Source organism: Zootoca vivipara, chromosome 3, assembly GCF_965207765.1.
Source record: "Zootoca vivipara chromosome 3, rZooViv2.hap1.1, whole genome shotgun sequence".
NCBI classification, from domain to species: domain Eukaryota; kingdom Metazoa; phylum Chordata; class Lepidosauria; order Squamata; family Lacertidae; genus Zootoca; species Zootoca vivipara.
The window spans coordinates 70,753,992-70,765,913 of record NC_142586.1 but is presented as its reverse complement, the minus strand read 5'-3'; positions in this window follow the sequence as shown (position 1 = coordinate 70,765,913).

The following is an 11,922-nucleotide window of genomic DNA, read 5'->3' as shown; positions in this document are numbered from 1 at the left end:
TAATTTAGCACAGTCAGTGGAATCTAAAGTGACCCTTCCACATGCTTCACAATGGGTTGGATTCCACAAAGAGGTTCTCCCAGATTTTCAGTGAGGCGAGGTAAAGCAGTTTGCCTCAGGTGTAGTTCTGACACCCTCACCACCTTCACCTCATTGAAGCACTAGTATTGGGCCCAGGGGGTATTAATGATGAGATGTACCTAGTTTCAGGTGGCCAATCCTGGGTCAGGATAATCTGGCCACAATAATCCATGCACTTGATTGGGTTATTGCAATGCACTCTATGTGGGGAAACAGTACGAAAGCCGAGCGTCTTGGGCTTGCCGATCAGACGGTCGTCAGTTTGAAAACAAGCGAGGGAGTGAGCTCCCATTGCTTTGCCCCATTTGCCAACCTAGCAATTCAAAAGCATTCCAGTGCAAGTAGATAAATAGGTACTGCTGCAGCGGGAAGGTAAACAGTGTTTCTGTGTGCTCTGGCACATAGCACATGGTGTCCCATTGCACCAGAAGCGGTTTAGTCATGCTGTCCAGGGGTCCTTTACCTTACCTTATATCAGCCTGCCCAAGCTGTGAAATGTGCAAGGCCTTCTTCTCAACTTGTCAAGGAGTATATCCCACTGTGTGGTAACTCAAGATAGGGCCTTCTCTGTGGTGGCCCCTCATTTGTGGAATTCCCTCCCCTTGGCGGTTCATGCAGTGCTGTTGTTTTCTTACTTTCAGTGTTTCTTAAAATGCACCTCTTTGGGGGAAACTGATATAGCTATTATGGATGTTGTCTGCTTTCTGTGTTTACTATTGTTTGGGGTTTAAATAATTGTTTTTAATATGAGGCTGTTTTTTATTTCATTGTGGTAAACCACCCTGGGCTTTTTTAAACTGATGAAGATCAGTTTAGAAATTGGCAAAATAAATGAATAGCTTTTACCTCATTTAGCCTCCCAAGAACCCTGTGAAGTAGGTTACAAGGAGAGGGAGAGGGGGGCTCATTCACACATTTCAGCTGGAATGTTGAGTCCATGAGGCATTTTAAGCCAAGGGATAGACATTCCCAAGGACACCCACAGAGGTTTAAGACTGAATGGCAATTTGATGCCAGCTGAGTCTCTTCTGTCGATAGCCATTACTTGATTTGCTGCAATATACTGGGGAAAATTAGAGGGAAGGCACAGAGCAGTCTGAGCAATCTCTTACCACACCTATGATAGAAAAGAGTTTGTATAAGCTTTCTGCATTTTAATACGGTCAGGTGTCAGGTGATAGCACAGGAAAGGCTTCCCTGCTTCCACCCTGGGGTGATGTAGGTCCCCCACCCTTGTTTTCTAACAAGCCCTGGAATGAGTATACAGTAATCCTTAATTCTTATAGTTCAGAATCAAGAGCTGTGAAGCCTCCCCATCTTTTCAGCCTCACCCTAGACAAGGAGCAACTCACTTGTTTCAAGTCCTGATCATTCTACTCTCGGGCACTGATGTGCTTAAGTGCTGAACTTGCAAATGTGTTGAGTGGTCAGTAAGTGCTGAGTGCTTTGGGAATACCATCTGTCATGATGCTGAAGAAAGAACTCAGTCCTTGTGAAAATCTGGCTCTTTCCTCCTCCAATAGTTTCAGAAGCAATAGCTCTTTGAAGAGAGTGTCTTGGGCAGCAAGCCTCTATGTACTGACCTAGGATGAAGCCCCACTAAACATCTGAGGAGACATATATTGGATTCTGCTGTTATCCACCTGTTGAGAAAAGTTCTCATTCAGCTAAAATTCTGACCAGCTTTTTACGATCTTATAATCTGTAGTAACAGGAGTTTTAAAAGAGCTTCAGGACTGATTCGTATGATGGATTTATGCAACAAGACTTAACTGTTTTCTGCATGATGAGCTTCAGCTGTTAAACGTACTTCACATCCTAGGGCTGGAGTAAAAATAGTTGGTGAAATGTTCTGAATCCGTACTTTGACAAAATAGGAAGCAAGTCTTCAAAGAAAAGAGATTTTCTTATGGGCTTGGTTTGCACTAATACAGTATTTGATGATATTATGTAGCCTAATGTGGTTCTGTGCTAGTAAGTTGGAACATCACGATCCATGTATTGTCCCTTCCGGCATGGCTGTCATATTCACACAGGTTTCATTGGGGTTGGGAAGCAATGATATAGTAGTTAAAGTATTGAATTAGAACTGGAAAGGCATATGACCAAATCTGCACTGACTTGGCCATGAAGCTCACCAGATGAACTTGGGGCCAGTCACTATCATTCAGCCTCACAGTGTTGTTGTGAGGGGAAAGGGCTTTGGAAGAAAGGCAAGTTGTAATGTAATAAATTAGTGCCTTCCTTCCCCTTGCTGCCTCTAAGGATGTAATTCAGGAAAATGCCATGCCGAAGTCAAATTGCAAGGCTCAGACACATGTTCATGGAATCCAATATTATGATGTATAGTCAAGTAAATAATCTTGTCATGCTTATGTAGCAAAGTTGCCAAGTAGGCACCAATCTATTAGTGAGAAGCTAGTGTCAGCAAGAGATCTCTCACCTTTCGTGGGTTTTTTTTTTATGGATGAAATCAAACAAGCCACAATTCTATTACCATCCAAAAATAAGTTAAATTAAAAGTTGTTCACAAAATACGATTGCACTATCCCTGTCTAGTTAAAACTTGTATAACTGTATGTGTTTTCATCCAGAATTTCTGTTGATTTCAATACTGTCAAGAGTTTACCTTCGCCTAAACTGAGGTGTTTCTTTGCTCAAATTGTCAAATAATGGGATGCCCTGCTATTTAAAAGACCTGGCGGGCTGGCTGTGTTTATCTCCCTGAGAAAGGTTGTACTAATAAAGAACCCTGATGAATAGACAAAACGAGTGAATGAACAAATGTTTTAGTGTACAAGCTGTTAGGGTATGACAGTCCTGACAATAAAACATACATAGGAATACATTACAAGCTATAAAGGCAGAAGAAAGCACACTAGCAGTCATGAGATGGAAAATGTGAAACTGGTGAGTGACGTTACTATTTTATTCGCAAACTTACATTCTTCCAACAGAGGCACGATCCTTCTTGCCATTTATATTTCCTCTTCTCTGCTTAGGGAATAGTTAAAATGTGTGAAAGGAAGATGTTTTGTGAAACTATCCCCATATTCTGATTATGTTCCTGGCCGCTGCTGCAAATATGCCTTATCCAGTTCTGAGACAATCTGGCATCCCATCGAATCTGTGTGTTCCCCAGAGCCAGCCCAAGACATTTTTCTGCCCGAGGCAGAGCAGCAAATGGCACCACACCAGAAATGAAGGCCTGCCAAGATATTTTGGCTTCTGCGGCAGAAAAGTCCTTAAGCACCACCCCTTTTGCTGGCAAGAAAAACACAGCAATAATAGACAGTTTGCTGCCCTTTCATGACATACATCAAAAATCAACTTCCTGAGATGGCCTTCTCACACTGTCCAATGGTAGGACTGGCCCTGGCATGGAATGACATACCAGCTTCTGTTATGAGGCCAATTTCATATCCCAGCTTTGTACAGGTGTGTGTGTGTATGTATGTGTATCTCACACACAACTCAAACTTGGAGTGTTGGACTATGCGGACAGCCAATTTCACTGTACTATATCTTTTGAGAAAGCTGCTTAGCAATATTGGTACCTCCGTAAGTGAAAGAGTCGCGGACGTCTTTTCAGAAAGATGAATGAACTGATCTGTTACGAGCTCACCAAAATTCATCTCTTTCACTCCACGATGGTGTGCTGTCAGAAGGGGCTGTGGTGAATTGCTGTGGCTAGAAGACCGTTAAGATTCCGGTACCACTCACAGACCGATAAAGGGGTCAAAAGGGGAGTCTGGCTGATGATAGTAGAAAGAAATATTCCAGAAGAGGTCTTGGAAAAGGCTGTGAACTGTGGAAGTTCACTCTCCCACTGTCACCAGCTATTAAAGAGGCCATTAATTAAAGAGCATCAAGCTCTATTGGATTCTGTGGCATGCAGATCCCATTAAGCATTTTCTAGCACCAGTAATGGAATCTTCAAAGGAAGGGATGATGTCATTGCCTTTTCTTTCGGGAGCCTGGAGGAATATACCCGGCATTCAAAGCACATGACTTCCCCCAAAGATTCATGGGAAGTGTAACACCCTTAACAAACTACAGCTCCCAGGATTCTTTGGGAGAAGTCATGTGCTTTAAATGTATGATATGAACACAGCCAGTGTGTTTGTTTACATACTTCGATATTACACATGTGCATGTGTTTGTGTGAAAGGGTGTACACTTGTTGGTTTGCATAGCTCAGCCACAGGGACACCAACTGTAAACTCATTGATCATTACTTATGAATGTAAGAATGTAAGAGTGTATAGCTCAGCTGTTTACGCAGGTAGACAGATTGTATACTGGTTGAATGTAATACAGTATGTGAACACCCATTTAGGGCTGTGCTGGACTTTTGTATGCAATCATTTCTGAGGTGAAGTGAGGGGTGTACATTGGTCTGCTACTCCCCACACATATTTTTCTTTTGATGTTGTTTCTGGTAGCTCAACGGCGAAGATTCTCCTTCTCTGCTGCTTCTTGGTGTCATTTTTTGAGGTGTCTCCCCTCACTATTCGATTTATTTTCACATTCTTTTAACATGTATTGCCTGCCCATTAACAATGTTCTATGGGTGACTCACACAAGATTCAAAACAATCAAGTGCATAGCAGTTAAAACAAAACCACCACCAAATATAAGATTGCGTTTTATTTTTAAAATCAATACAAATACTCAACATAATCCATCACATAGAGAGCTTGACGACCAGGGCCAGTACAAAGGATTACACTGCATGAGGAGCCTCACTCTGCACCCCAGGTGCTTAGAAACAAACAAACAAAACAAACAAACAACATTAACTGCTAATTAATTCTACTGTGGAAGTAGTTCTCTCCCTTTTCTTTCCTATTTTACAACATACATGCTAATTTATGTGGTTCTGGTTGAAGTGAATGCTTGTTTTGGTTTGGTCATGCTTGAAATGGGCCCTGTACATACAAAATGACTCCTCTCTTCCAGTTTGCCACAGTGTTAAGTGCAGGGCATTTTGACTCACAAGCCTAGACTGTGCACATATATAGCCTGATGGTCAGTAGACAGCTGTCAGGTCTGAAATGTGCTTCCTTCTATGGTCTGACAAAATCCACATTTGTTGACCTTATGGGCACAGCAATGGCTCATCTGTTTACTCATGCTTTGGCCTGCGGAGGCGGCCGTGGATAATGTCTACTTTATACCAGAGGAGTTGTTGTTTTTTCTTTCTGAAGAACTCACAAAGACAACTATACAGAGGGGATGATCCCTTCCTGGGTGACACAGCACCTGCACACAACAGTATCCCTGCGAGGTCCATCAGAATCCTGTCTCTCTTCACCTTTGAGTACATGCATGGGCAGTGGGCCAGCAGTCCTTAGTATGCACCAGTGAGGGGGAATCAGAAACAGGGAGGGTCCCTCTGCACATGGATATTGCACCTGTGCAGGGAAGGATTTTACCCATGACATTCTGGAAGTATTGAATTTATGTGCCCATGGAGTTTCAGGCACTTACCCAGGGCCTGTGTTCCTTTGGAGAACTGAGACATGGTGGAGACTGTCGTTGTTGTTGTTGTTTATAGTCGTTTAGTCGTGTCCGACTCTTCATGACCCCATGGACCAGAGCACGCCAGGCACTCCTGTCTTGCACTGCCTCCCACAGTTTGGTCAAATTCATGTTTGTAGCTTCGAGAACACTGTCCAACCATCTCGTCCTCTGTCGTCCCCTTTTCCTTGTGCCCTCCATCTTTCCCAACATCAGGGTCTTTTCCAGGGAGTCTTCTCTTCTCATGAGGTGGCCAAAGTATTGGAGCCTCAGCTTCACGATCTGTCCTTCCAGTGAGCACTCAGGGCTGATTTCCTTAAGAATGGATAGGTTTGATCTTCTTGCAGTCCATGGGACTCTCAAGAGTCTCCTCCAGCACCATAATTCAAAAGCATCAGTTCTTCGGCGATCAGCCTTCTTTATGGTCCAGATTTCACTCACTTCATGGAGTGAGTGAATGTTGTGGCGAAGGGGCTTGAACAACTCAGAGAAGCTATGAGCTATGCCGTACAGGGCCACCCAAGATGGACAGGTCATAGTGGAGAGTTTTGACTAAATGTGAGCCACCTGGAGCAGGAACCGGCAAGCCACTCCAGTATCCCTGCCAAGAAAACTCCATGGACAAAGACAACTGGATCAATAGGTGAAGCTCAAAGACAATCATTTCAACATCGATATGATATATTTTAGCTGAAACAAAAAGCATGCCATGGATGAAAAGTGCCCCAATAGTAGTAACATGAATCCATAAATTCATGCCACCATGATAAGCGCTGATAAATTCAACCTGCACTGCAGTGCAAACTCCTTTATACAGCTGGAGAAGTCATGAGTTGACTGATGGAAGGGAGTCACAGCAGCAGTGGTATAAAAAAGAAAATTGTAAAAAAAAAAATCATAATAATAATATGAATGCAGATCAGTCCACAGATCATTCTCATTCTGATAAATGACTTTTGTTGCAGTCCTGTGCAGACTTACCCAAGAGGAGTAAATCTCACTGAGCTCAGTAGAGCCTACTTCTGAGTAGAAATGCATAGAAGTTCACCGTTTATGCTATGCACCTCCCAATACCACGACCAAATATGGTACCATCTTTTCTAATGTTTTCCAGCTAAGCAAGACATAGTTGGTAAGAGAGAGAATATTCATAGGAGCAATTGCCATTGGTGAATGTAAAAATTGACTGAGCTCCACATCCCTCTTGTAGGAATGATGGTTTTCTTAAATCTATCTCAGCAAAATTAAACCATTCTATGCCCTGCATATAACAGAGATATTTGTGTTGTCTCACAGTGACACCTAGTGATTGCTCCCATGATGAAGAAGCCATGCACTTTCCTGGGTGTTGTACTCGTCTTCCTTGCTTGCTCACTTACTCTCTTGTTTGCCTTCTTTAAATAAGTGTTACATTTACATTGTAACACTAACAATGAAAAAACGACATGACTTTCTCCATTTAACACAGAATTCTTTTTACCAAACCAAACCCTGGCTGCAAAATTCATTGTAAGTCCCACCACACACACACACACACACACACGGGTTGTGTCCAATGAAGTGGTCCCACTCAGGTAAGAACTACTTGGGCAGCAGAAGTTCCCCTCCCTCCCTCTTCTCTTCCTGCCCTCTATGCCTTGCACCAAATCTTCTTCTGAAAGTTGGGGAAAACCCCAGAACAGATAGGGTTGCCAGACTCAATAGAGGACAGGACTTCTGTGCCTTTAATTGCCCTGCTCTCTTTTGAGTCTGGAAACCTTAAAGAGAAACCAGCAGACTCTTTGTTTAATTTCCAAGCAAAGGGTCTGCTGGTTTCTCTTTAAGGTTTCCAGACTCAAAAGAGAGCAGGGCAGTTAAAGGCACAGAAGTCCTGTCCACTGTTGAATCTGGCAACCCTAAGAACAGATTTGGGGGCGGGGGGGGGAGTGAAGGAGAAGGAAGGGAAGTTCTGCTGCCCAATTCCAAGATATGACATTCTGTGTGAAAATGAAGACTTCAGGAAAAACCCCTTGACTTTTCTGTTACACATTGCCAGAGATACTCTGGCACAATATACTTTTCATCCCAAGAGAAACCTGTAAAAAAAGTTATAAAAGCCGCACAAAAGAAAGACTCGTGAAAGAGAAATGAATGCAATGAAAGTGGGTTGTGTAGCATTTTACAGTTAAAATTGCCTACCTACCATAACTTATTTTATTCCTTTTCCAGTACATACGGTAGATACCTAGGACTACTAATCTCCTTTCTTAGCACAATCTCTCGGGGAGAAGTATTTCCCATAATCCAGTGTTTATCTTCTTGCTTTTGTATTCAGGATTTTTTTTTCCCTAAAAAAAAAAAATTCATGTGGGCTATTCTTCTCTTCCTAAAGAAAGGCTCATTTGTTCACTTTGGGAGGTACCATCTGGTTTGAGTTTAGCTAGGAGTGGGGGGCAAAAGCTTTCAAACTGACAGCACAAAAGAAGCCCACAGCAACAGAGCTGTGGAAAGTGTGTTTGCCCAAACTGGCCCTAGCATTTTATTTCAGCCTAATCCAAAACACCTGCTACGGGGCTTGCACCTGGGCAGAGGGCACTTGAATGGCTCGACCTCCTCCTGATGTCTTGCCGGTTTTTGAGATCTCTGCAGAATGGAATGTTTGCCCTCTGGTGGCAGTCAAAAGGAAACACTCTGAATTTGCTGAGCTAAGGAAGACATACCTATGTAGTAGAGATATGGTGAAATGCTGTCCTGTATTTAAATAAAAATCAGGACTAATGAATGGTCAGGGTGAAATTCCACTTTGCACATTTAATATTATAACAGCAGAATCCTATACGCATCTGCTTATAAACGAGTTCCACTGAGCTCAATGGGCTTACTCCTAGGAAAGTCAGTAAGTATGCAATTGCAGCTTATTTTAATTGAACGTGGATCTTGTTGAAATCTTAAGAGCAAGTTCACCATGACTGAAGTCACATTAATTTCAGGGGAAACTAACTTTGAATGGATCCAAGCCAGTCTCTCCAAGGTTTGCTACAGAGAAGCCAGGGATGTGTGCATGTTCTTTTGATAACATTTTCAATTATAGATGCCATTTGTGTCTGCAAGCAGAGCCTTGTAGAGCAGTGTTTTGGCCAGCTGCTGCTTAAAACAATTCCCTTTAAAAGTATCAAGAAGACGTAAGATTTCATTGTCTAAACATGCTTCACAAAACTGAAATTTTAAACATTAACTTCCCAAGCTGCATTATTCCAGATTCTTAAAATTTACAATATTTGGAATTGGATTTTAGTACAAGACACTCCCCTGCATGATAATATGGTGCAAAATTTCACAATCTTTTAAATACACAGCCCTGTGGTTATTTTAAAGTACAGTACTGTAGTGTGAAATGTAGGTAACAGATGAAGAGCAATGAATTGATCAAACAGTGAAATTTCTCTGCATTAAATTGTGTGTTTCGTTTACCTATGAAATGATGGGGGGGGTGATACCACACACGTAGCAAAATGTGATTTCCCTCCTCAGTCTGGAGTGTAGCCATCAGTCACCTGGGACCATCTGTTCAAATCTAATACTTTTCTCCTGTTACTGTTTTCATCCTGCCACTACTTGAGGAAAACATGGGAAGAATAGCATTCCTTTGGGGCGGGGGAAGGAATCTGTTGGTGGCACTACATCCTAGCAGAAGACTGTCTCTTTGTCCTGTGGGGCAAGGGGGCTACCAGAGAACAGGTCACTTCTACTCAAACAGATGAGGACAATTTTGCGGAAAATCTGATATACGTTTGTGGGTGACTCTTAAGCAACAGCAACTGTAAAAGTTCTTACGCATATGGATTCATTCAGCATACCACACAGCTTTCTTTAGATTGCTTAGGGAGGGTTTCCCAAATTTTGATGCATGAGGCTCCAATCTTACACTCTGAATAAAAGGCATATATTTTCTTAATCAGTTCCTCAAACATGGTCCTGCCTCAGGTCAGGTGTCAGTAATTGGCATCTTTGGGGATTTGTCAGGGCTCCAGTGCCCCAATAGTGGGTGGAGTGCAAGTATATGTCCCCAGCCAAGGCCTGCTCTGGGCCTCCCTTTTTTTTAAAAAAAAAGTAAATAAATAAAAATCCAGCACCATTTTAATTTCCCTCAATATACAGAAACAGTGCTCCAAGGCATTGTGGGAAAATAAAATGGTTGCCCCACACTGAGGATTTCAGTTTACATTTCCCACAATGCCCTGCGGCATCAAGGGCATTGTGGGGAATGTTAAATGCTGGCCGCCATTGAAATGGCCCTGGAAGACATCCATGTTGTAACTGCAGAACATATTGTTTAGCCTTCTCTCTGTTCCATCAGTTAAGGCTCAGGGATGGTTCTCTGAAAACTGGGTGATCCTTCAGGGCTTCTTCCATGCCTTTCAACAGGTTGAAATCCCAGAAAAACCTTATTCCTTCCCTTGATTCGCTGTCAGCTCTGTGAGAAGGAGGTGATACTTTGGGCTTGTCAGAGGTGAGGTGGGGTTGTTACAAGTTGAAGCAGCAATTCCTGAAGTGTTTCATGGCACCTTGCTGAACCAGACATCAAACTAGTATTGCGGGCAAGTATATGCTTAAAGCAAAAGGTTTTTTTGTTTACTTACTTAATTTATATGCTGCCCTTTGGCTTACAGCATAAGCTGTAAAGAATGTCTATAAGCTTACCATAACACCATAATGCCAAGGTGGGAAGATGGGGGAAATGAAGGACAAATGACAGGGTGGGGAGAGAGTTCTGTTCTTATTGACAAATCTAGCTTGTTATCGGTGGAAACAATTTTACCGGCACTCTCCAAACCCAATGCTTTCTGGGAGGGAGCAGTTTTGCAAGAGTTACATTTATGTCTAAGGAAGATGCCAGGATTGGTGGCAGCGGGTGGGGGCTCCTTCACAACTGACAAGCCTAGCTTGTCATCAGAAGGAATGATTGTCATGAATCCCTTTTAGTTCTTCCCACCACAAAATCAACTTGCTGCCTTGTAGAGATCCTGCTTTACCTCTGACAAGCACCAAATACCCCCTACACATTCTCAAGACTCATATGAATATATACCCATAGTAAACATGTGTTTACAAATGGGTGTCTAGAGCAAAAATAATCAGGGACACAAGGAAAGAACTATTGAAGCCAATGGCTAAAATAAAGACCCGGGTGTGCATGGCTGGGTTTAAACTAAGCACGGAACTCCCAGAAACTAATTTTCTGTGATTGCATTTTCTTCTCTGGGGCACCACTCTCATGCCTGCAGTTTTGCCTGCAGTTTTCAGACTAATTGCCCAGAAATCACATGGGGAGATTTGTAGAATCATAGAGTTGGAAGAGACCACAAGGGCCATCCAGTAAGTGATTCTGTTTTCATCCACCCCAGAACTGTGGGAGCCATCCTTGCAGGAAAACCACTGCAGCTATTCCTCTGGAGCAGGACCAGTGGGTCAGGGATGATGGGAGTTGTAGTCCCAAAACATCTGGAGGGCTGAGTTTACCTATGCCTGCTCTGGAGTATGGCAGGATTTGTGCTGCTCAGGTAAAGCCAATCATCTGTCCTTTGCCACACACCTTTGTTCCTGATAATAGGCATCACTGAAACCTGGTGGGATGAGTCTCATGACTGGAATGTAGTAATAGAGGGATACAATCTATTTAAGAGAAATAGACCAAACAGGAAAGGAGGAGGAGTAGCTTTATATGTTAGGGATATGTATACCTGTGAAGAGATCCAGGATTTAAAACTTCAAAGCCAAATTGAGAGTATCTGGGTCAAAATTAAGGGAGAGAAAACAACAGTGATCTCATTGTGGGAGTTTACTATAGATCCCCAAGCCTGAGGACTGAGGACACAGATGATGCCTTCCTGGAACAGATGGCCAAGCATTCCAAAGGAAGTGAGATAGTAGTAATGGGGGATTTCAACTATCCTGATATTTGTTGGATGTCAAACTCAGCCAAGAGCATAAGGTCGAACAGATTCCTCACTGGCCTTGCAGACAACTTCATTGTCCAGAAAGTGGGAGAAGCAACAAGAGGATCAGCCATTTTAGATCTGGTCCTAACCAATAGTGATGACTTGGTTAGTGGGGTAGAAGTGGCAGGATCATTAGGTGGGAGTGACCATGCTCTTCTGGAGTTTATTATCCAGCGGAAAGGAGCAACCAAGCATACTAAGGTCCAAATTCTAGACTTTAAGAAAGCCAACTTCAGAAAACTTAGGGAAACGCTGGGTGAAATCCCATGGACAGTAATACTAAAAGGGAAGGGAGTTCATGATGGTTGGGAGTTTGTTAAAAGGGAGATATTAAAAGCAC